The sequence below is a fragment of the Mesitornis unicolor genome, unplaced genomic scaffold, assembly GCF_000695765.1.
Source record: "Mesitornis unicolor isolate BGI_N332 unplaced genomic scaffold, ASM69576v1 scaffold13917, whole genome shotgun sequence".
Taxonomy (NCBI): Eukaryota; Metazoa; Chordata; class Aves; order Mesitornithiformes; family Mesitornithidae; genus Mesitornis; species Mesitornis unicolor.
The window spans coordinates 112,174-134,253 of NW_010197193.1; positions in this window are offsets into that span (position 1 = coordinate 112,174).

The following is a 22,080-nucleotide window of genomic DNA, read 5'->3' on the forward strand; positions in this document are numbered from 1 at the left end:
AAAGGAACCCTACCTTTTAAGGTGAACTGGTTTAGAGGGGCCAATGAGCTTGTGCCAGGGGACAAATGCAACATCAGCTTGGAGGACTCCATCACTGAGCTCGAGTTATTTGATGTAACTCCTCTCCAAAGTGGAGAGTATACTTGTCTTGTGACTAATGATGCTGGCAGGGCAAATTGTACAACACACCTTACAGTAAAAGGTTTGTAAAGATTGTGTCTCCCTATTTACCTTAAAATACTGTTTTCCTCCCTCCATTTGTCCTGTTGTGCTCAACATTTGTGACTTCTTACCCTTAATTAGAGCCAGCTGTCTTTGTGAAGAAACTGAGTGATCAGTACGTGGAGCCTGGCAAGCCCATCATCTTGGAGGGCACTTACACAGGCAGCCTGCCCATCTCAGTGACATGGAAAAAGAATGGCCATGCCATCACTCAATCTCAGAAGTGTAGCATCACCACCACAGAGAAATCCTGCATCCTGGAAATACTTGACAGCACCAAAGAAGATGCAGGAGAATATATTTGCTATGTTGAAAATGAGGCAGGAAGAGATGTTTGTGAGGCTGTAGTCTCTACTCTAGGTGTGTGCTCAGTTTGCTTCTTTTTCTTGCCTGTTATTTCAAGTGTATACTTTCCAAGGCCTGGCACTCTAATGAGCCTATCTAATTGCTTCTCTTTTTTTAGAACCCCCCTATTTTGTTACACATTTGGAACCTCTTGAGGTGTCAGTTGGGGATTATACAACCTTGCAGTGCCATGTTGCCGGAACACCAGAAATCACTGTGTCTTGGTACAAAGGTGATACAAAACTCAGGTCTACTCCTGAGTACAAAGTCTTCTTTAAAGACAACATTGCTACTCTTATTTTCAACAAAGTGGTTAGCAATGACAGTGGAGAATATACCTGCAAGGCAGAAAACAGTGTAGGAACTGCATCTACAAAGGCTCACTTGACAGTTCAAGGTGATGATTTTTATATTAACTTGCTACAAATTCTTTTTCTCTTGCAAACCTATATTTAAAAAAACTTCCTGGAGCATATTTATCATTTACTTGCTTTCTTCTAGAGCGCAAACGACCTCCTTCCTTTGCAAGAAAATTAAAGGACATGGAACACCCTGTTGGTTTACCCCTTAAGTTTATGTGTCGGCTCAATGGCTCAGAACCCATTACTGTGACTTGGCATAAAGATGGTGTGCTGCTAAATGATGACCACAATGTGCACACATCCTTTGTAGATAATGTTGCAGTGCTGCAACTGGTGCGAACCGAGATGAATCATACTGGGCAGTACTCCTGCACAGCCACCAATGCTGTGGGCACTGCCACTTCAAGTGCTAGGCTCACCGTGGCAGGTGTGTTGGTTTACAAAACTTTTGCCTGGATAACAGGTTCCCCCTTGCCATTTCATGCATGCAATGGTATCCATGTGTTAAATTAGCTTTTTAATGAGGTATGAGTATTACACTGTTTTCTTGTGTTTCTAGAACCTAAGCAAGCACCTGTCTTTGACACCAAACCGGAATCTATTGATGTGCCTTTTGGAGAAAGTGCTGATTTTGAATGCCATGTTACTGGAGCCCAGCCAATACACATCACCTGGTCCAAGGATGGTCGAGAGATCCGAACTGGGGGAAACTTCAATATTACATTCATAGCCAACACAGCTCACCTTCGAGTGCTCAGAGTGGGTAAAGGAGACTCTGGCCAATATACTTGCCAAGCTAGTAATGAAGCTGGGAAAGACTTTTGCTCAGCCCAACTGAGCGTCAAAGGTATCAAGCCTTTGTGTGTTTTCTTTTTCTTGGGTAAAGAGACCTCTTTGTTACTGAGTCTTATCTTCCATCTTTTCCAGTTTGGAAACATATAGAAAGTAGCTTTCCAGAAAGCAGACATGTACCATGTGGTGACCTCATTCTATCATACTGCATGATAGTGGAAGCGTGTGTCTGCAAAATCTCTGAGGGGAAAGGTCCCCTGGTGAAGCTGTTTGTATGGAGAGTTGCACTTACCCTGTTTTTTACTTTGTTATTAGTGCTTAAACTACAATCACAGTGGTATTCGCCTATAGCAATTACTATATGGAAAATGGTGATACAATAAATACAACTACCTTGCATTTGTAGGCCAGCATTGGTGACTCTTTCAAATTTGCTAAAGATTTCAATCAGAGTTCTGAATTGCTGATTTAATCTAGACTATAGATCACTTAAGTTCTTCATGCGGAAATATGCTTTGAAGATGTGTAAGCAAGTTAAACTATGCCTACCGTGTTTCTGCTGCAACGGGGGGTGAAGGGCTTGTCAAATCTTGCATGCTGACTTGGGGGTATTTTTGCCCCTCGAGGGTAACAGCAAAATTTCCCTTGGGTGGAGTGGTCATCCTTCATGTGTTTTTTACAGCTCAAGCTGTCTGACGCAGCAGGATCCAGAGCTGGTAGAACTGGTTTTAACTGTTGTTTTTGCCTTCTTTTCTCCATCTTGCATCTTTCCTTGAGACGAACCTCTGGTTGAAGATACAGCCAGATACTGTAGCAAGCTTCCTTTGTTTTGCCCCTGTACTCTTCTGCTCCCCATAACTCTTGCTCAGCATTGTAGATTTCACATGATAGACAGGTATACTGTCACTCTTTACATACTTACTCTCTTCTGCAGAACCTCCCAAGTTCATCAAGAAGCCTGAAGCTTTGCGGTTCGTGAAGCAGGGGGACACAGTTCAACTTGAATGTAAAATCAGTGGCACACCAGAGATCAGAACTGTGTGGTACAAAAATGACCAGGCACTCCAGGCGAGCGACAGGTTCCTCATGTCCTTTGTAGACTCCGTGGCAATGCTAACCATCTTGGGTGCCAACACTGAAGATGCCGGAGATTACATTTGTGAAGCCCATAACTCTGCCGGCACAGCTAGCTGCAGCACTTCAGTCACAGTGAAAGGTTAGCAGCATCATTCCACACACCTCCAGAATCCATGGCTTCCAGGCCCTCTCCATGTGCACATCCCCCTGGACAGGGAGCTGCTGCTATGGCAGTTGGTGGCTGCTGGGATGGTATCTCTCCAGCTGCTCTTTTGTTCAAACACTACTGTGTTTAAGCAGCAGAGACCAGGCAGGAAATAGTGGTGGGTGTTCAGCACTGTGCAGCCATTCCCTTGTCTCCCATTTAAGTCAATTGCAAAATGAATAAGGCAAGCTTGTCAGACCACAAGGGAAGCGTGGACCAGATGGAGGAGCAGCTGTGATGAGGGAGCTGGGCATACTTTGCAGCCATCCTTCTGCCTCCTCTTTATAGACAGTGATCCTGGCAGAAATGAAATTTAAGACGGAAGAGGAGGCTGTGTTGCTGACCCTCACTGATGGTAGCTTTCATGACTGGAAAGAGGCGGGGAAAGCTGGCATATTGTCCCGGAGAAAGAGGAAGGGGCACTGAGCTCTGACTCCAACAGGTGCAGAAGTGTCACATTTTCTGCCCTTGAGACTCTGTGTGTTGAGATGGCTTGCTAGGAGCTGATGAGGGCTTAGCATTTTTTATAGATGAGGCCACATATTTGGAAGCTAAATATGGGTTTACTTATGGGTTTAAGTGTTGGCCCCCTTCCTGAAAATGTTGCCTCCTGCTACTACCCAGAAACCTATCTATGGAAGCAGGCTCACACATTATTATGTGATTCTTTTTTTATAGAACCACCTCTTTTTAGCAAAGTGCCAAGCCCTGTGGACACACTTAAAGGCTCAGATGTTATCCTTCAATGTGAGATAGCAGGGACTCCACCCTTTGAGGTAGCTTGGTTCAAAGACCGGAGGCAGGTCAGGAGCAGCAAGAAGTTCAAGGTGACAGCAAAGCACTCGGTTGCCAGTCTTCATATTCTCAATCTGGAATCTCAAGATACTGGAGAATATCAGTGCAAAGCTATGAATGAGGTGGGAAGCGACACTTGCACCTGCCCAGTGAAATTCAAAGGTTTGTATGCTAGAGGATCGACAACATCACCGCCCTCTTTTTTTGATCTCCTGAATGATCCTCTTCCAAGCAGGCATGCATGATTAACCCTCCTCTGCCTCCTTGTTTTTGCCATCAGAACCCCCACGCTTCACCAAGAAGCTGAGTGACACTGCAATCTTCGTCGGGGAGCCAACAGCCCTGCAGGCAGTGGTGGAAGGATCCCCACCAATTTCTGTTGTCTGGCTCAAGGACAAGGGTGAAGTTATTAGAGAGAGTGAAAATGTCCAAATGTGGTTTATGGACAACATTGCAACTCTTGAGATTGCCAGTGCAGAGGGAGTTGATGTTGGGAAGTACATCTGCCAGATCAAAAATGATGCTGGCATGCGGGAGTGCTCTGCCTTTTTGCAAGTCCTAGGTGGGTATAGCCTGCTGCATGGGTACTGTATCTTACAGCTTGCACAGTTGCCTCTTTTGTTTTCTGCTTATAGCCTGTCCTCTCCAGTTTGCTGATATATTTTCTGGTGACACACTGACCCCTCCCTTCCTATTTCAGAACCTGCAGTCATCTTAGAGAAGACCGAGCCGATCACAGTAATGGCTGGGAATCCTTTTACCTTGGAGTGCAAAGTAGGAGGAACACCTGAACTTATTGCCAAGTGGTACAAAGATGGTAGAGAACTAAGGAGTGACCGCAAATACCAAATCACCTTTTTCAACAATTTATCCACTTTGAAAGTCTTTTCTGCAGACAGGGGAGACAGGGGCTTGTATACTTTTGAGGTGCACAATGAGGTGGGGGAGAGCAGCTGCACTTCTTCTGTTGATGTTTCAGGTCAGCTCTATGTCTTTGTTGTTCATCTGTGTCTTTAAAGGAAGCTTTTTTTAACCCTTTCCTTTCCCCTGAAAAACACCCAACACTTTTCTTCCTCTTCTTCTGCCCTGTCCTACTTAGATCGTCTTGTTCCTCCTTCATTCTCAAGAAAACTAAAGGAAACAAATGGGGTGCTGGGATCCTCTGTGCTTCTGGAGTGCAAAGTGTCTGGCACATCCCCCATATCTGTGACCTGGTTTCAGGATGGAAATGAGATTGTTAGTGGAGAAAAATATGAAATCTCATTCTTGGATAACGTTTGTGCTTTGAAGCTGAATGCCCTGGATGTCACAGATACAGGGCCATATACTTGTGTGGCAGCCAATGTGGCTGGATCTGATGAATGCAGCGCCTTCTTGACTGTGCAAGGTCAGTGGAAGGATACTACAGCCCCTTCAACAAAGTTATTCTTCCTTCTTTGCTTCCTTTCCTCTGTTTTCCAGTGGCTTCTTTTTCATGTTTGGGGTATTTTTTTTCTGTTTTCTCTATCTTTCTCCCTTTTTTTGTCTCAAACCTGCCCCAGTTTTCCTCCCCCCAGATACTCTCCTATTAACATTTTTCTGCCTCTCCACCTCTTTGCCTGATCCCTAGAACCACCTTCTTTTGTGAAGACACCTGATCCACAGGAAGTTTTGCCCGGATCAAGTGTGACATTCACCAGCTACATCAAGGGCAGTACTCCCTTCAAAGTGACCTGGTTCCGAGGCATCAGGGAGCTGGTGCCAGACAGCAACTGCTCCATCTCTCTGGATGAGACTGTGGCACAGCTGCAGCTGTACAACGTGGAGCCAGGCCACAGCGGGGACTATGCCTGCGTGGTCACAAATGATGCTGGCAGTGCCTCATGTACAACCCAACTCTTTGTGAAAGGTGTGTTTGTGTGTGTGTGTGTATGCACAGGTATCTCTCTTCACGCTCTGTCTGCAGCCCTGCTACATCAGTCCCTCTCACTATTGATCTATGCCTCCCCACAGAGCCTGCAGTCTTTGTGAAGAAGTTAAGTGATTTCAGTGTGGAGCAGGGGAAGTCCATTGTGCTGGAAAGCAGCTACATAGGCACCCCTCCCATCTCTGTCACCTGGAAAAGAAATGGCATGCCCATTGCTCAGTCTCCACGTTGCAGTGTTACAACTACTGACAAATCTGGCATTCTTGAAATCTTCAACAGCACCAAGAGCGATGAAGGCGAATACACCTGTGAGGTGGCAAATGAGGCGGGTGGGGATGTTTGTCACAGCCTTGTGTCCATATTAGGTATGCATCACCCCTGATTCCCCTACAGCACCCCAGTGATGCTCTGCCTCTGCTCACCATGCTCTCTCCTTCCCTAGAACCACCCTATTTTGTCACGCACCTGGACCGTGTGGAGGTGAAGGTTGGCGAGCCCTTGATCTTAAAATGTCAAATTGGTGGTGCACCAGAAATCAAGGTGTCCTGGTACAAAGATGACACCAAGCTCAGATCAACACAGGCTTACAAAATGCACTTCAAGAACAATGTGGCAACGCTGGCATTCTCCACCGTGGAGGATAGTGACATTGGAGAATATGTCTGCAAAGCAGAAAACAGCGTGGGCTTTGCCACCACCACAGCTTTGCTTGTTGTTAAAGGTGATGGGCCAAGGGCCACTCTTTCATGGGGTAGTATGTAGGAACTCTTTGTTGTCTACAAAAATGGGTTCTTATTAATTTCAGAGTTAATTAACTCTAGACTGACAGTGTGACTTCCTACTTATAGTGGTGATTATTGTTTTGCAGAACGTCAACTTCCCCCTACATTTGCCAGAAAACTGAAAGATATTCAGGAGGTTGTTGGTGCTCCCGTGACATTTGATTGCCGCATAAATGGCTCAGAGCCTATCCAGGTGTCTTGGTACAAGGATGGGGTTCTCTTAAGCGACAGTGATAACGTGCAATCAGCCTTCTTAAATAATGTTGCGACTCTCCAGATCTTGCAAACTAGTATGGCTTACTGTGGCCAATATACTTGCTCAGCCCAAAACGCTCTGGGGACTGCATCTTCCAGTGCCAAACTTCTCCTCACAGGTTTGTAGCTCACACTTAAACAAAGATCTTTTGTATGTCTTTACTCTTTTATTTCTTCACCCTTCTTCCCTCTCTGCCCATTGTATGGGGCCGTGAAGCATGGGCATGGCATGATGAGGCATGTGATGAGGAGGGCTTGGTGATAAGCTCTGCCATGCTTTCGTCTTTGCAGAACATCTACAACCTCCTTTCTTTGACATCAAGCCAGTATCTATTGATGTGGCACTAGGGGAAAGTGCAACCTTTAAGTGCCATGTGACTGGTTCAGCTCCCATGAGGATTACTTGGACCAGGGACAACAGAGAGGTCCGCCCAGGTGGCAACTACAAGATGACACTGGTGGAAAACACAGCCAGCTTGACGGTCCTAAAAGTCAGTAAAGGGGATGCTGGACTCTACACGTGTACTGCCAGCAACAGTGTTGGAAAGGACGCGTGCGCAGCCCAACTGGCTGTACAAGGTATTGATGTGAGCTTTAGAGTTCATGAGGTTTCTCTTTGCAAGGCAGACTACTGGAAAGCAAAGCCCTGAATGCAGACATGTGTGAGACTAACAACCTTTACAAGAGGTTACATTGAGATGTCTTATTTCATTTAAATATTATTGTAATGCATCTGATATAGTGCACAATTTGTCTTATCAAAGGAATTCTTCCACTGAAATGTTTACACTGACGAAGTACCCTGTTGCACCTTTATGAATGGATCTGTTGGCCAGCAAAATCTGTCTTCCTTAAAGTCTTTCTCCACCAGTGACATTCACTAAGTTTTCCAGAGAAGGGAAAGGTAACTGAGAGAAACTCAGTTCAGTTATGAGACTTAAATGTATTTTGTACACTGGGTGTGCAGCTCCCGCAAATAGTTTTACTTTTTCACAGACTGAATACATTGAAAACTGCTGTTCCTAAACAGCAAAATTGGAGGATCTGAGGGCAGACTTGGTAACAAATATCCGTTCTGCCAACACTTTGCTTCTCCACATAATGTGTGGATCTGATACATTTCAGTGATCTAAATTTATGACTGGATCAAACTGTCTTGGTGCAAGTGACACTTGTATATTAGTGTAATATCCTCAGTGTAGGTGGGAACATTGGACGTATTTATAGCTGTTCCGGATATCTCATTCTTACTGATGTTATAAAAGAGTGAATGTAAAATGCACTGCTTAAATTATGCCTGAGTTCAAATGTTCCTGTTGGTTTAGTGCTTGCTTCCTTCCCCCCCCCCCCCCCCCCCACCTATGAATCTGGGGGGAAAAAAACAAAACCATTTGAAGAGTAAATACTACATCTTTTGCTCTCTAAGACAAATAACACAAGAAGCTGAACTGCAACTAGCAAGATTTTGTAATAACTGCTTGTCATATGTATTATATATGTCTAAAGTACGTTCTATCCATAAGAATTTTTCTTGGTGAGGGTGGGAAGAGTGTGGCAAACTGAACTATCTGCGGATTCAGTGACAAGTAGGGATGCTGTTATTATGTAGTTTGACTTATGAAAAACATTGAAAGGTTGTAGCAAGAAATCTAACATCTTTAGACTATTTAAAGCTTGTTTCCACCAGAATAATTCTGTTTATTATTAATGCTAACATTACTAATAGGTTTAGTTTGAGTTCCCATTGATAAAATGATCCCAACCGACCGTATTTATTTTCTTACTCTTCAACTCTTTATTTATAAAATATTCAATTTATATTTTTCCAAGATTTTTTTTTATCCTGAATTTACACTGGCATTTCAGTCTTTTAGAATTTTTACAGTTTCCCCAGGGCTGTAAAATTAATTCTATTCATTGTTTGTCAGCCTGTCTCCGTAGACCTTGGAAGGACAAGCTCTTTGTGTGCATTGATTTGCACATGTTTAATCTGAGCAGATGCTGTCTCATTTCTATGACATGCAGCCTTTTGTTTGTAGAATTAAGATCTTTTGTTCAATTGACCGTGAAAATCACCTAGTTTTTTATCAGCTATCATACTTTAACACCTAATGTTCCCAATCTATAGCTTTAACAATTGCTTTAGGTTTTAGAAACTGCTTTACATTCTATGTATGCACCTTACAAACTTGTATATCTCATTTTTTGAAAGGAATGGAATTAGATTATGACTACTCAGCAACAGTTAGTATACAGATGTATAATCAGCTCTTTGTCGAAGTGTAATCTGATGCTAAATTACTAAAGTTCCAAGAGTCCTTGTTGTAACAAGCCATCATTTCTATTTTTAGAAACTCTAAGGAAGTTCTGTTACTAACAACATAGGATGTTTGGCAAATGTCCCACAGCTTGAAGTAACCCACAGTAAAATAGATATTCTTCCTACACTTAGAGATAGATACACAAAGAGGCACTTCTTCCTGTTTTGCAGAGATTTGTTTGTTGTGCCCACATTACCACCTCTTGGTTTTACTAGTTGTATTTTTGATCTATGAGCATTCGGTCTTGTGATTCTGAATCATCCATATGGTACTTGTGGTGAAAAATGTCAAACCTCCAGTCTTTTCTCTCCTTACAGAACAAAATGTAACCACTCAGTTTAGTTTTCAGTCACAGGATCTTTAACACCAATTTCTGTAATACTAGCCAACTCTTCTTCCCACCATGATTATTCTGAACTTCTTTTGTTTGCTACTTAAGCTCCTTGACTTTTATTCCTTATATGCACCTTTATGTTTGGCTTTGCAATAAATGTGGGGAAGGGTTATAATGCAGATACATTTATTGACTATATCAATTGTTAATGATATAATGAGATATAAAGCAGTTGTTGTAATGCTCAGCATAAATGCTCTTAATAATAATTCTTGGCTGAACAGTTCAGATTCTTGCATTTCCATCAGGCATATTGATTACACATGTACTGCAAGAGGATATTACTTAAAGAAAACCACATGTCAGTTGATCTGTACTGAATGCATGGAAGGAGAAGTAGAGTGGGACAATAAAGTAAAGAGAAACTAACTGAAATGCAGATAGAGAACTTGTTTGCTGCCTCATCTAGATTTTGAACCAACTTGAAATCATCTAAAAAAAGTTTCATAGCAATTACAAAATTAGAATCTTTGCATAAGTCCCCAAATTTTACATTTTCTGTTACATACTGCCCTGCTTATTCAATGAATCAGTGCAATTTAAAGAATCATCTCCTATTTTTGGCTTTCCAGAACCACCAAGGTTTATTAAGAAGCTAGACTCCTCAAGACTTGTGAAACAGCATGATTCCACTAAGTATGAATGCAAAATAGGTGGCTCTCCAGAAATCAAAGTCACCTGGTACAAAGGTGAAACTGAGATCCATCCCAGTGAAAAATACAGAATGTCCTTTGTGGATTCAGTGGCAGTCATTGAAATACACAACCTCAGTGTTGAAGACAGCGGTGACTACACTTGCGAAGCTCAGAATCCAGCAGGAAGTGCAAGCACCAGTACCTCACTGAAAGTAAAAGGTCAGAATTGTTCTTTCTTTACCTTTCTATCTGAATGAGTTCTGCTTTGTGGAAAAGCTGTTAAAGCCCACTTTCTTTAGTCAGAGATGCTAAAACCTGTCTGAATAGTTGATGAATCTTTTGCCTTTTTATTATGCTGTGGGATATCTTTCTTATTTATGGTTTGTCTTTGTTGTTCAGCATCAGAATGGCTGCTTGAGTAGTCTGATCTCTTTAATCTCCTTTGCTCAAATAACACGAACTTTAAGCCCCTCTTTTCTTTTTCAGCACCCCCCATTTTTACCAAGAAGCCCCGTCCAGTCCAGACCTTGAAAGGATCTGATATTCATCTGGAATGTGAGATTCAGGGCACTCCTCCATTCCAGATTTCGTGGTATAAAGACAAACGAGAAATTCGGAGCAGTAAGAAGTATAAGGTCATGTCTGAGAACTACCTAGCTAGTATTCACATTCTCAGTGTGGATACTGCAGATGTTGGTGAATATCACTGTAAAGCTGTAAATGATGTGGGAAGTGACTCCTGTATTGGCTCTGTAACATTAAGAGGTTTGTATAAAGATTGGCACCTTCTTGTCATTTCTTTGTTCCTGTCATTCTCCTCCTACTTTTCCGCTCCTGGTGGATTTTTTTTTTAACTCTCAAATATCTTCTCTTAAATAGCACCACCGACCTTTGTGAAGAAGCTGAGTGATCTCACTGTCGTAGTCGGGGAGTCGATTGAACTGCAGGCTGCAGTAGAAGGAGCACAGCCCATTTCTGTTTTGTGGTTAAAAGACAAAGGAGAAATCATTAGAGAAAGTGATAATCTTTGGATCTCCTATTCAGAAAACATTGCAACTATGCGGATTGGAAATGCAGAACCAGCCAATGCTGGGAAATACATTTGTCAGATAAAAAATGATGCTGGAGCTCAGGAATGCTTTGCCACACTGACAGTGCTAGGTTGGTAGTGTGGGATGAAAAACACAATGTGTTTTAAGATCTTTAAAATTTCAATTTTTATTATACTAATAACTATTACATTGTTGGTTTTAAAAATGTTGTGACTTGTATCTCATTGCAGAACCTGCAGTCATTGTAGAGAAGCCAGGCCCAGTCAAAGTTACTGCTGGAGACTCTTGTACTCTGGAATGCACAGTAGATGGCACACCAGAGCTTACTGCTAGGTGGTTTAAGGATGGGAATGAGCTGTCCACTGACCATAAATATAAAATCAGTTTCTTCAACAAAGTATCTGGGTTAAAGATCCTCAATGCAGGACTAGAAGACAGTGGAGAATATACTTTTGAAGTGAAAAACAGTGTTGGTAAAAGCAGCTGCACAGCTTCCGTGCATGTTTCAGGTTAGTTGACCACTCTTTTTGAGTCACATCTGATTCTATAGTTCCTTTACAAAGCCTTCAGATAGCAAACTCTTTCTCGTGACTGACAGCGTGAGAGACTCATTGCTTGAATGATCTTAGGAGTACTTGGCATGCCACTTTGACAGGCATCAAGAATATATGCCTACCTAACCTCTAAGGGGCAGGAGCTGTTGCAAGAGCTTGATTTCTTTGGCTTTAATCTACGTGTCTTCTTGGACAGCTGGTACAATATTGTTGCTTATGAAAAAGAACTGAAAAAATAAAAAGATCTCCCTCAAAAACTGTGAATGAAAGCTCCAGCATAACCACCATCTATTTTTTAATGACTTAGGTGTGTAGGAGCAGAGTGTTGGAGCAGATTGCTAAATCAAATATATTGAAAGAAAGTTAACTGATTTTAGTATGCATGGGGAGCTTTTTATCTTTTAAGTTCCTGTATAGTAATTTTTTTTTTTTTAACAAATGCAGATCGTATTATACCTCCTTCTTTCACAAGAAAACTGAAAGAAACTCATGGTCAGCTGGGTTCTTCTGCTGTACTGGAGTGCAAAGTTTATGGGTCACCTCCTATTGTGGTTTCCTGGTTTCATGATGGACAGGAGATTACCAGTGGAGACAAGTATCAAGCTACCCTTACAGACAATACCTGTTCTCTGAAACTGAATGAACTTCAAGAATCTGATATGGGAACTTATTTGTGCACAGCTACTAACGCAGCTGGGTCTGATGAATGCAGTGCATTTCTGAGTGTTAGAGGTCAGTATCAATAAGAAGCCAGAGTCAGAGCACAAAAATTATTTTCAAAAATACTTAATTCTTTGCTTTGCTACATATTTCTGATCACTCTACTTTACTTTTAATCAGAAATTCAAATGTACTACTTCTCTGTCTTTTTTATTTGCTTGCTTAGAACCACCATCTTTTGTGAAGAAACCTGAACCACTGAATGTTTTATCTGGGGCAAACGTAACCTTTACAAGTATCATAAAAGGCTCCTCTCCATTGGAAGTTAAATGGTTTAGAGGTAGTGTTGAGCTAGTACCAGGACACAGATGCAACATCACCTTGCAAGATTCAGTTGCAGAGCTGGAGCTATTTGATGTAGAACCACTTCAGAGTGGAGACTACACCTGCCAGGTCTCTAATGAGGCAGGGAAGATTTCTTGCACAACACGTCTTTTTGTCAAAGGTTTGTCCAGACTACTGTTTCTTATGTTTCTTATGCTTCTAAAAATTATTTCTTGGCTTTATTCAATTTTTTCTTCCCATTGTTCATTACAGAACCAGCCAAATTTGTGAAGAAGGTGAATGATTTAAGTGTAGAGAAAGGGAAAAATTTAATCTTGGAATGCACATATATGGGTACTCCCCCGATTTCAGTGACATGGAAGAAAAATGGAGTAAAAATAACACACTCTGAAAAGTGTAGCATCACCACTACAGAAACATCGGCCATACTGGAAATCCCTAGTAGCAAACTTGAAGATCAGGGGCAGTATTCTTGTCATATTGAAAATGATTCTGGACAAGATAATTGTCATGGTGCAATCACAATACTAGGTGCGTCAAGCCAACATCACTTCATCGAGTGTTATTTGAACTACTCATGGTCATTGTGTTATACGTTTTTGTGCTAATGGTGTGTGTTTGTTCTTCAGAACCACCTTACTTCATTACACCCTTGGAGCCAGTGCAGGTGACTGTTGGGGATTCTGCGTCCTTACAGTGCCAGGTTGCTGGAACACCAGAAATGATTGTGTCGTGGTACAAAGGAGATACAAAGTTGAGAGGAACTGCTACTGTGAAAATGCACTTTAAGAACCAAATTGCCACTCTGGTTTTCAGCCAGGTAGACAGTAGTGATAGTGGGGAGTACATCTGCAAAGTAGAAAACGCTGTTGGGGAGGCTGCTTCATCATCTTTGCTGACAGTTCAAGGTGACTATTTGATTTTAACATATAGGAAAATGGCCTATTTTTCTTTAGTATGCCTTGGTATTTCAAGAACCAAAGTTTACATTTTCCTTGCTAAACACTTTACTGTTTCTTGATGTATAAGATACCTTGTAGCACTGTTTTCTGGTAACAAAGCCTATCAGTAAAGCTAGTCAAAATACATCTCTTATTGACCACAGCTCTTCTGTACCAATACAAGCTTCTGCATCTTCCTTCCCCACTGAGGATTTTGCTTTGATTGTTTCCACCATTAGCAGTCCTGAGGGTTAAATAGGCTCACTGGGTGTAATTGAGGACAGAATGGTTCTGTCCTTTCCTGCAACTATATGCGCAGTGCTCTTTTCACATCAGGTTCCAAATAAATTATATACTGAATAACATTTTAAATCAGGAGCAAAAATGCAGCATACTCTACAGCATATTAGGCCGTGATTATTGGTGAGTACAGGAATAGCTGCTTATCTTCTGAAAACCCTCACTATACATTACCTGTTCTCTTACAGAGCGTAAACTTCCTCCTTCTTTTACACGAAAATTAAGAGATGTTCATGAAACCATTGGCTTACCAGTTACATTTGATTGCGGCATTGCTGGTTCAGAACCTATTGAAGTATCTTGGTTTAAAGATGGTGTACGTGTAAAAGAGGACTACAATGTTCACGCATCCTTCGTAGATAATATAGCAACTCTCCAGATTTTGAAGACAGATAGAAGCCTTATTGGGCAATATACATGCACAGCTACCAATGCAATTGGGACTGCATCTTCTAGTGGCAAGCTTGTCCTTACAGGTCGGTGGGCTGTGAAATATTTAATGGAAATATCATAATACTCACTTTTGCTTTATATATGGATTTAATATTGTACAAATAAGATTTATTTCACAGAGTTTTAAAGCAAATCAAGATTTTAAAGTGATGCTTCTTTATTTCTTTCACTCTTCAGAAGGGAAGACTCCTCCATTCTTTGACACCCCAATTACTCCTTTGGATGGTATTATTGGAGAAAGTGCTGACTTTGAGTGTCACATTTCTGGAACACAGCCTATTAGAGTCACTTGGGCAAAAGATAACCAAGAGATTAGAACAGGAAAAAACTACCAGATCAGTTATATAGACAACACAGCCCACTTGACCATCTTGACAGTTGACAGGGGAGACTCTGGAAAGTACACATGCTATGCTAGCAATGAAGTTGGAAAAGACTCTTGCACAGCACAACTGACTGTTAAAGGTACTGAATGGATAATACATTGTGTGTACATTTTTCTTGCTCTAATAATAAAGGAGTTTAGCTTTATTACTGCAAAATAAGTTTGAGAAAAACTTTTGAGATATAGCTTCGAAGTACCTATCTGGAGCTACACATGGGTTTCATAACGGAATTAGGAAGGTCACTAACAGCAATGGGAGAAGAAATGAAAGAATATTTTATTTTGCTATTTTTTTACAGGCATATTTCTTTTATTCAGAACTCAACAAAAATCTTGTTTGTTTTTTTTTTAAATAGCATTTGACTTAAATCAGTGTAAGAGGGTCTTTTTCAGTTAGGAAAAGCAACTATGACAGTGACTGTAAGAGCAAGACATCTGCTGTTTATCTTGGCATACTTTGACTTAAACATTTTTTTTATTTAAATGACAGTGGATATCAACTCCCCAATGTTCAATTTTTTCTTGAAACACTTTCTTTAGGGTTTTTCATTTCAGATTTTATTCATAGAATTTGAATAATGTGTTCTTCTTGTTTTATAGAACGAAAAACTCCACCTACTTTCACTAAGAAACTGTCTGAAGCAGTAGAAGAAACAGAGGGGAATGAACTTAAGCTTGAGGGCCGTGTTTCTGGCTCTCAGCCTTTGACTGTTGCTTGGTATAAAAACAATCAGGAAGTTCATTCAAGCCCTCACTGTGAAATATCTTTCAAAAACAATACCTTACTTTTACATATAAAGAGCATAGAACAATCAGATGCTGGTTTATACACCTGCAAAGTGTCCAATGAAGCAGGAAGTGTTTTGTGTACCTCTTCTGTTGTTATCAGAGGTTAGTTGAAGTCTTTTATTTGCTTCTTACTTTTCTTTGTTGTATGTTAGCTGCAAATATATTGCTTCTATCTTACGAACTGGTTTTACTTAGCCTAACAGCAATAATTTGGACCGAGATGGACAAGATAAAACTGAGTTAAACCACAAAATCAAAGAATTATTTTCATTTTGTGATTAAAATGTAATGATAACTTTCAGGGGGGGTGGGACTTCTTCGCTTTTTTGCTGTTTGCTATGGCTGATCTAAAGTGAACATTTAAATCTTTATGTGACATTTCTCTTGAATATTTAATAATTTTCTTTTCATGGAAAAACAGTTTTTCTGTGCAATTACGTCTAAGCTTGGGCAGCCTTTACAATATGTTGTGGCAGCAAGGCACTTCATCATAATACTCTTGCTGGAGATTGCGTAATTGTTTCTTCCAAGGTGCTTATATAGTTTTGCAGCCTAATAGCAGTGCTTTAGTTCTTACTCTATTTTTTGCATGTGAATGCCTTTGCTGTGTGGAGAAAAGATATTTCTTGCATGTTTGCACAGATAACATTCTCTCTTGATACTTATTCAATTTTCTAAAGCTGATTGTCATTCTCAGATTTCTGTTTATGCTCCTTCATTCCTTGCCATTGTCTTCTAAAGAATCATGTGTCTCTTTCTCTTGCATTCTTAATCATACTTTCCTTCTTCGAGTATTCACTCAAGCATTTTCATATTCCAGAACCTAAAAAGCCTCCAGTTTTTGACCAGCCTCTTCAGCCAGCAGCAGCAGAGGAAGGTGATATCCTACAGCTCAGCTGCCATGTCCAAGGATCGCTGCCAATCCGGATTCAGTGGCTAAAGGCAGGGAGAGAAATAAGAGCTTCAGACAGATGCAACTTCAGCTTTGCTAATGGAGTAGCTCTCCTGGAACTTGCTGCAGTTACCAAATCTGATTCAGGAGAATATGTATGCAAAGCTTCAAATGCAGCTGGCACTGATACTTGCAAATCTAAAGTGACAGTTAAAGGTACAGTAACATGGAGAAAATCAAAGCATGTGATAAAAACTTAAAACAAAATTCCATCCTGCTTTGTTTTCTGTGGAACAAAAATATTAATAATCTAGTAGTAAACAATTAGTATCTTCTAGTTCTTTGCAACATTGTACAACATGAGAAGACCGTATATTTATCAATAATTTATATATAAATAGTGACATAAAAAGTGGGAGATCAGTGTCAAATCAATAGTATAGTCTTACTAAAAAGATTAGGAATTTAGTTTCTAAATCTAAACATTGAAGTTAAAAAAAAGCAAGCTAAATGAGTGAAATTAGTTGCACGTGCATATTTTATGGAAAGGATGGGAACAGCGGTGTTTATTAAAGGAAAATACAAAAGGAATTTGATTGAACATGTGACCTTAGAGGCTAACTGCTTCAGCACTCTCACAATTCTGACATTTTGACCTTTTAGCTGGACGTAAATACTGTCCTTCCATGTCAGCCTTGCCTTACCATTGTATAAAAGACATGAGTTCAGTAATATGTAGAAATAGTATCTTTTTCACTACATGGGTAGCTGCAAGAACTACACAACAAAAAGAAAAAAGAATTTAACAGATCACTGGTAGAGAAATGCAAGTATCTCTGAAAGTGAAATTTCCAGAAAAAGACAGAAAAAAAGAATACCTCACTGAAAACTTACCCACTTTAGAAAATGAGATTTCTTATTTGTGGAACCATCTATGAATTTGTGTCCATGCAGTATGTAAATGACCTGACTGAATTTATTGATCAGCACAATATGGCCCACAGTGTTCAGTTTTATCTGGAAAGTAAAATGCAAGTTAACTAAAACAACATTAAAGTATTTTACATTTTTATCTCTTGCATAAAATTTTGTTCCATCTCTGTAATGAATTCATTTTTTACAATTCCTTTGGAAACATCATCATACATGAACTTGAACTATTACATGAAACCCCCTGTTTTGATTGTGTGACTCTGTTTTTTAGAAAAACCAGCAGCTGCACCAGCAGCTAAGAAAGCGGAAGTGGAAGGAAAACTTTATTTTGTCTCAGAGCCTCAGAGTATCAAAGTCATGGAAAGTAAGAACTCTTTTCAAAAAAGTATACTGTCTTCTATTTGCCCGTATCTTTTGTTTGAGCTATGTCCTGCTGTCACAGACAGCCAGAAAGACTTAGCTTCCTCATTTGCATCTTTCTGCAGAGACTGTTGCAACATTTACTGCAAAAGTTGGAGGAGATCCAATTCCAAATGTTAAGTGGATGAAGGGAAAATGGAGGCAACTCAACCAGGGAGGTCGTATTATAATCCAACAGAGAGGAGATGAAGCCAAGCTAGAAATAAAGGATGCAATAAAAACGGATTCTGGCATGTACAAATGTGTAGCTTTTAACCAGCATGGTGAAATTGAGAGGAGTGTAAACCTACAAGTTGAAGAAAGAAAGAAAGAAGTTGTTGAAGGGGATCTCAGGGCAAAACTGAAAAGGTATACAGAAAGTTTTTATAGATAATTTTGTTATCATCAAAGAAGAAACTTTTTAATTATATATCTCAGATTAAAATAGAAATTTTTACTATTCATTAAATATTAATAGCTACTAAAAATAGAAGCACCAGACTTAGGCTAAACTAAAGGATTCCACTGCACAGGGCAACTCTAAGCTGATTGATTTTTTTCAGTGAACAACTTTCTAGGAATGAAGCATTGTATATTTACCTTGTGTCATTGATTTGAATAGCACTCCAACAAAAAGGAAGGAAGAAGAGGAAGAGCAACCTATTGATATCTTGGAACTTCTCAAAAACGTGGATCCCAAAGAATATGAGAAATATGCTCGCATGTATGGAATTACAGATTTCCGTGGCCTCCTGCAAGCCTTTGAGCTACTAAAGCAAACCCAAGCAGAAGAAAGCCATAGACTGGTAAGATACAGCGTGACTGCAGCATTGACCTTCTTAGGAGTAACATGGTTTCTTTGAACAAACTTGGTGTCCATGCTCTGATGTTACTGCGTGTGCAGGAATCTCTGGTTTCTCTTTAGATCCTTTACTGACAGTTCTTAATTTGTTGCATGCTTAAACTCAAAAAGAAAGAACAGATCTTCTGGCCAAGTATGATCTCTCTTCACAATTTGGCTACAATTTTTAAGATGGGAAGATATGCTAGTTACAGTACAGTTACAGAAAATTTGATGTACGAACTAATTCTATGTTGGATAAACATGGCAGCTTGACATTCGGTATCCTTTAATCTTTGAGTATATTCTGCATTTTTGCAGGAAATTGAGCTCACAGAAAAAGCTCGAAGAGAAGACCAGGAGTTTGATGAGCTTGTAGCTTTTATTCAGCAACGACTCTCACAGACAGAGGTATCATAGTTTTGGACTGACTTGTGAAATATTGGAACACATAACAGGGAACTTGAAACTAATTTAGACTAATATTTTTCAGCCTATTACTCTGATCAGAGACATTGAAAATCAGACGGTTTTAACAGATGAGGATGCTATCTTTGAATGTGAGATTAAAATTAACTATCCAGAAATTAAACTTTCATGGTACAAGGGAACCCAGAAACTGGACTCCAATGACAAATATGAAATTAGAATTGAAGGTGATCGGCACATACTGAGAATCAGGAACTGCCAACTTGAAGATCAGGGAAATTTCAGAATAGTGTGTGGACCACACATTGCAAGTGCCAGGCTAACTGTGATTGGTAAGTGTACTTTTGAAGTATGAGTTTGAATTAATTTAAACTTTAATTATTCCACTGTTGAATGTCTGCTAAAATGTATGTTTTGACATGCTAATAGAACCTGCAGTTGAGCGGCATCTTCATGACACTACTTTCAAGGAAGGAAAAACATGCACACTGTCTTGTCAGTTCTCTATCCCCAATGCCAAGTCTCAGTGGTATAGAAATGGGAGACCCATTAAGATAGGAGGGAGATATTCAACACAAGTCTCTGACAAAGTACACAAACTCATCATCAAGGATGTTAGAACAGAAGACCAGGGACAGTATACCTGCAAGCTTGACAATCTAGAAACATCTGCAGATCTGGCCATTGAAGGTTTGTAAACAGATATAGCATCTCTTTATTACGGTGATAAACAGTTTCTGGATTAACGGAACAAATGAAAATAAAAGGCATTTCTTAAAGAGATGTTCCCCAACTTGGAAACAAAATAAACAGGAAATTCTGCTGTCCTTTCTCTTTGAACAATATGTGACATACTTGTGTAAGTTAGTATTTTTAACTAAATCATCATTACTAATGTCCCCTGGCCCTCAAACAATCTGAGCCATATTTGCTTTTATTTTCTTTTTCTCTAATACTCTTATATTTTCCTTGGATTTCCTCTTTCTTTTAATTATTCTTTAATTTCCTTAATGACTTCTCTTGTATAATTTGTCTGCACAGCAATCTTCTTGTAGTTAAACTCTTGCGTCTTCTAATCTTCATTCTTACGCGGAACACTCCATGGAAGATAGAATCCCTTTTTCTTACCCTAATTTTTCGAGATCTATTGTTATTATCTCTTATTATCATGATGTAGCTATTATTATGAAAACAACAAGAAAGAATTAGATAAGCTAAATGGCCTAGTGATGCATAACAATTCATATATTTTTTGTTTCTAAAAACAGCGGAACCAATTCAGTTCACAAAGAGCATACAGAACATTGTAGTGAGTGAACACCAGTCTGCAACCTTTGAGTGCGAGGTGTCTTTTGATGATGCAGTTGTGACATGGTATAAAGGCCCCACTGAACTGAGAGAGAGTCCCAAGTACAGCTTCAGAAGTGAAGGTCGCTGTCACTATATGACTATTCACAACGTTACTGCAGAAGATGAAGGTAAGAATGCATGAAATATTTGTGCCGATGCCATTCATTTATCTGATTTTGCTGTCTTTTTCATAATGATAAAAGCATATAAATATCAACATTCTTGGCTATTTCAGGTGTATATTCTGTAATTGCTCGTCTTGAACCAAGAGGAGAAGCAAGAAGCACTGCAGAGCTCTATCTGGTAACCAAAGGTTAGTGAATTTGCCAAACAAATTTGTGATCACAGTCATCTGCAAATTTGTGAGTTCAAAACAGTATTCTGGTAAACTAGTCCTAAAATAAATCAAATATTCTTTTGCAGAAATCAAACTGGAGTTGAAGCCACCAGGTAAAGACCATGAGCAAGACTTGCACAAGGTCATATCTATACTCTGTCACAGATTTAGTGCATTACTCTGCTTTATTTTTTATTTTCAAATAATTTTTTCCTGGTTATGGTAAGTCAAACCTACACCCTGAAAAACTATTTCTCATCCATAGATGTGAGGAACTATTTATACTCATGAATAGTGGCAATGAATAATGTGATAAATCATTGATATTAATGTTGTTGGGGTCCTATTTTGTACAATGTGAGAAGATACAATCTCTAAAACACAAAAGCTTATTTTTGTTTGAATGACTGAGGACCAGAGCAATGAAGAAGTACCAATAAATAGATTTGATGTCCTCTGCACAAGTGAAAAAAACAACGAAGGAGGGAAAATAGGTAACAATCATTTCTTTATGACAGATAATGATCTTCTATTCTGAATGTTTTTTAAGATTCTACTCCAAAGTGTTGCTAGAATTATTTAGAAATAAAATGAAACCGTGTAGACTGGCCAGACTGGAAGATTAATGCAATTAGTTATCTGTTTGTCAGCTAGTTTATTCTTGAGGAGCATGCTACAATCCCTGTTTGCTGGATCAGAAAGATTAAAGCACTAATGTTCTTGGGGACAGCATACTCAAATCTAATTTTTTTATTAAGTCAGTTAAACATTTTCATTTTCTAGATGTTCCTGATGCCAAGGTTGCAGTTCCACCTCAAAAGCCAGCTGAAGGTAGGGTAACAATCCTTACTTGTTCTATAGTGCTGTTTTATGTCTGCACTGAAGAAGCAAGCCAGTGGGAACCTCAGAGAAAAAATCTTAGACAGCTCAGTGATAGCATCTAGATAATTGTCTTTATATAAATATGATATGAGCAAGGCTTTGCTTGGATAGGCTTGTTTTACTGTGTGAAAGGTGAAGGCACTTTAGGTAGTGGTAGGAATGAAGCCTTTTCTCATAAAATAGTTTGTCCTTTTCATCTTGTTTTCCTATCAGTCTTTTGTTGTTTTTATCTTCCTTTTATTTCCATTTTCCTCTTCTGATCATTCTTTATTTTCACCTTTTCTTCTTTTCGCCACAGAAGTATCTTTTAAACAAGCTGTTTAAATTAATAGCCTTTAAAAAAAAAAAGAAAAAAAAAAGAAAATATAATACAAATATTCTTTTAAGTCATACAATGTTTATTGCAACTGGTCTCTCCCCATGCTCTGGTATTGGAATACAAACAAC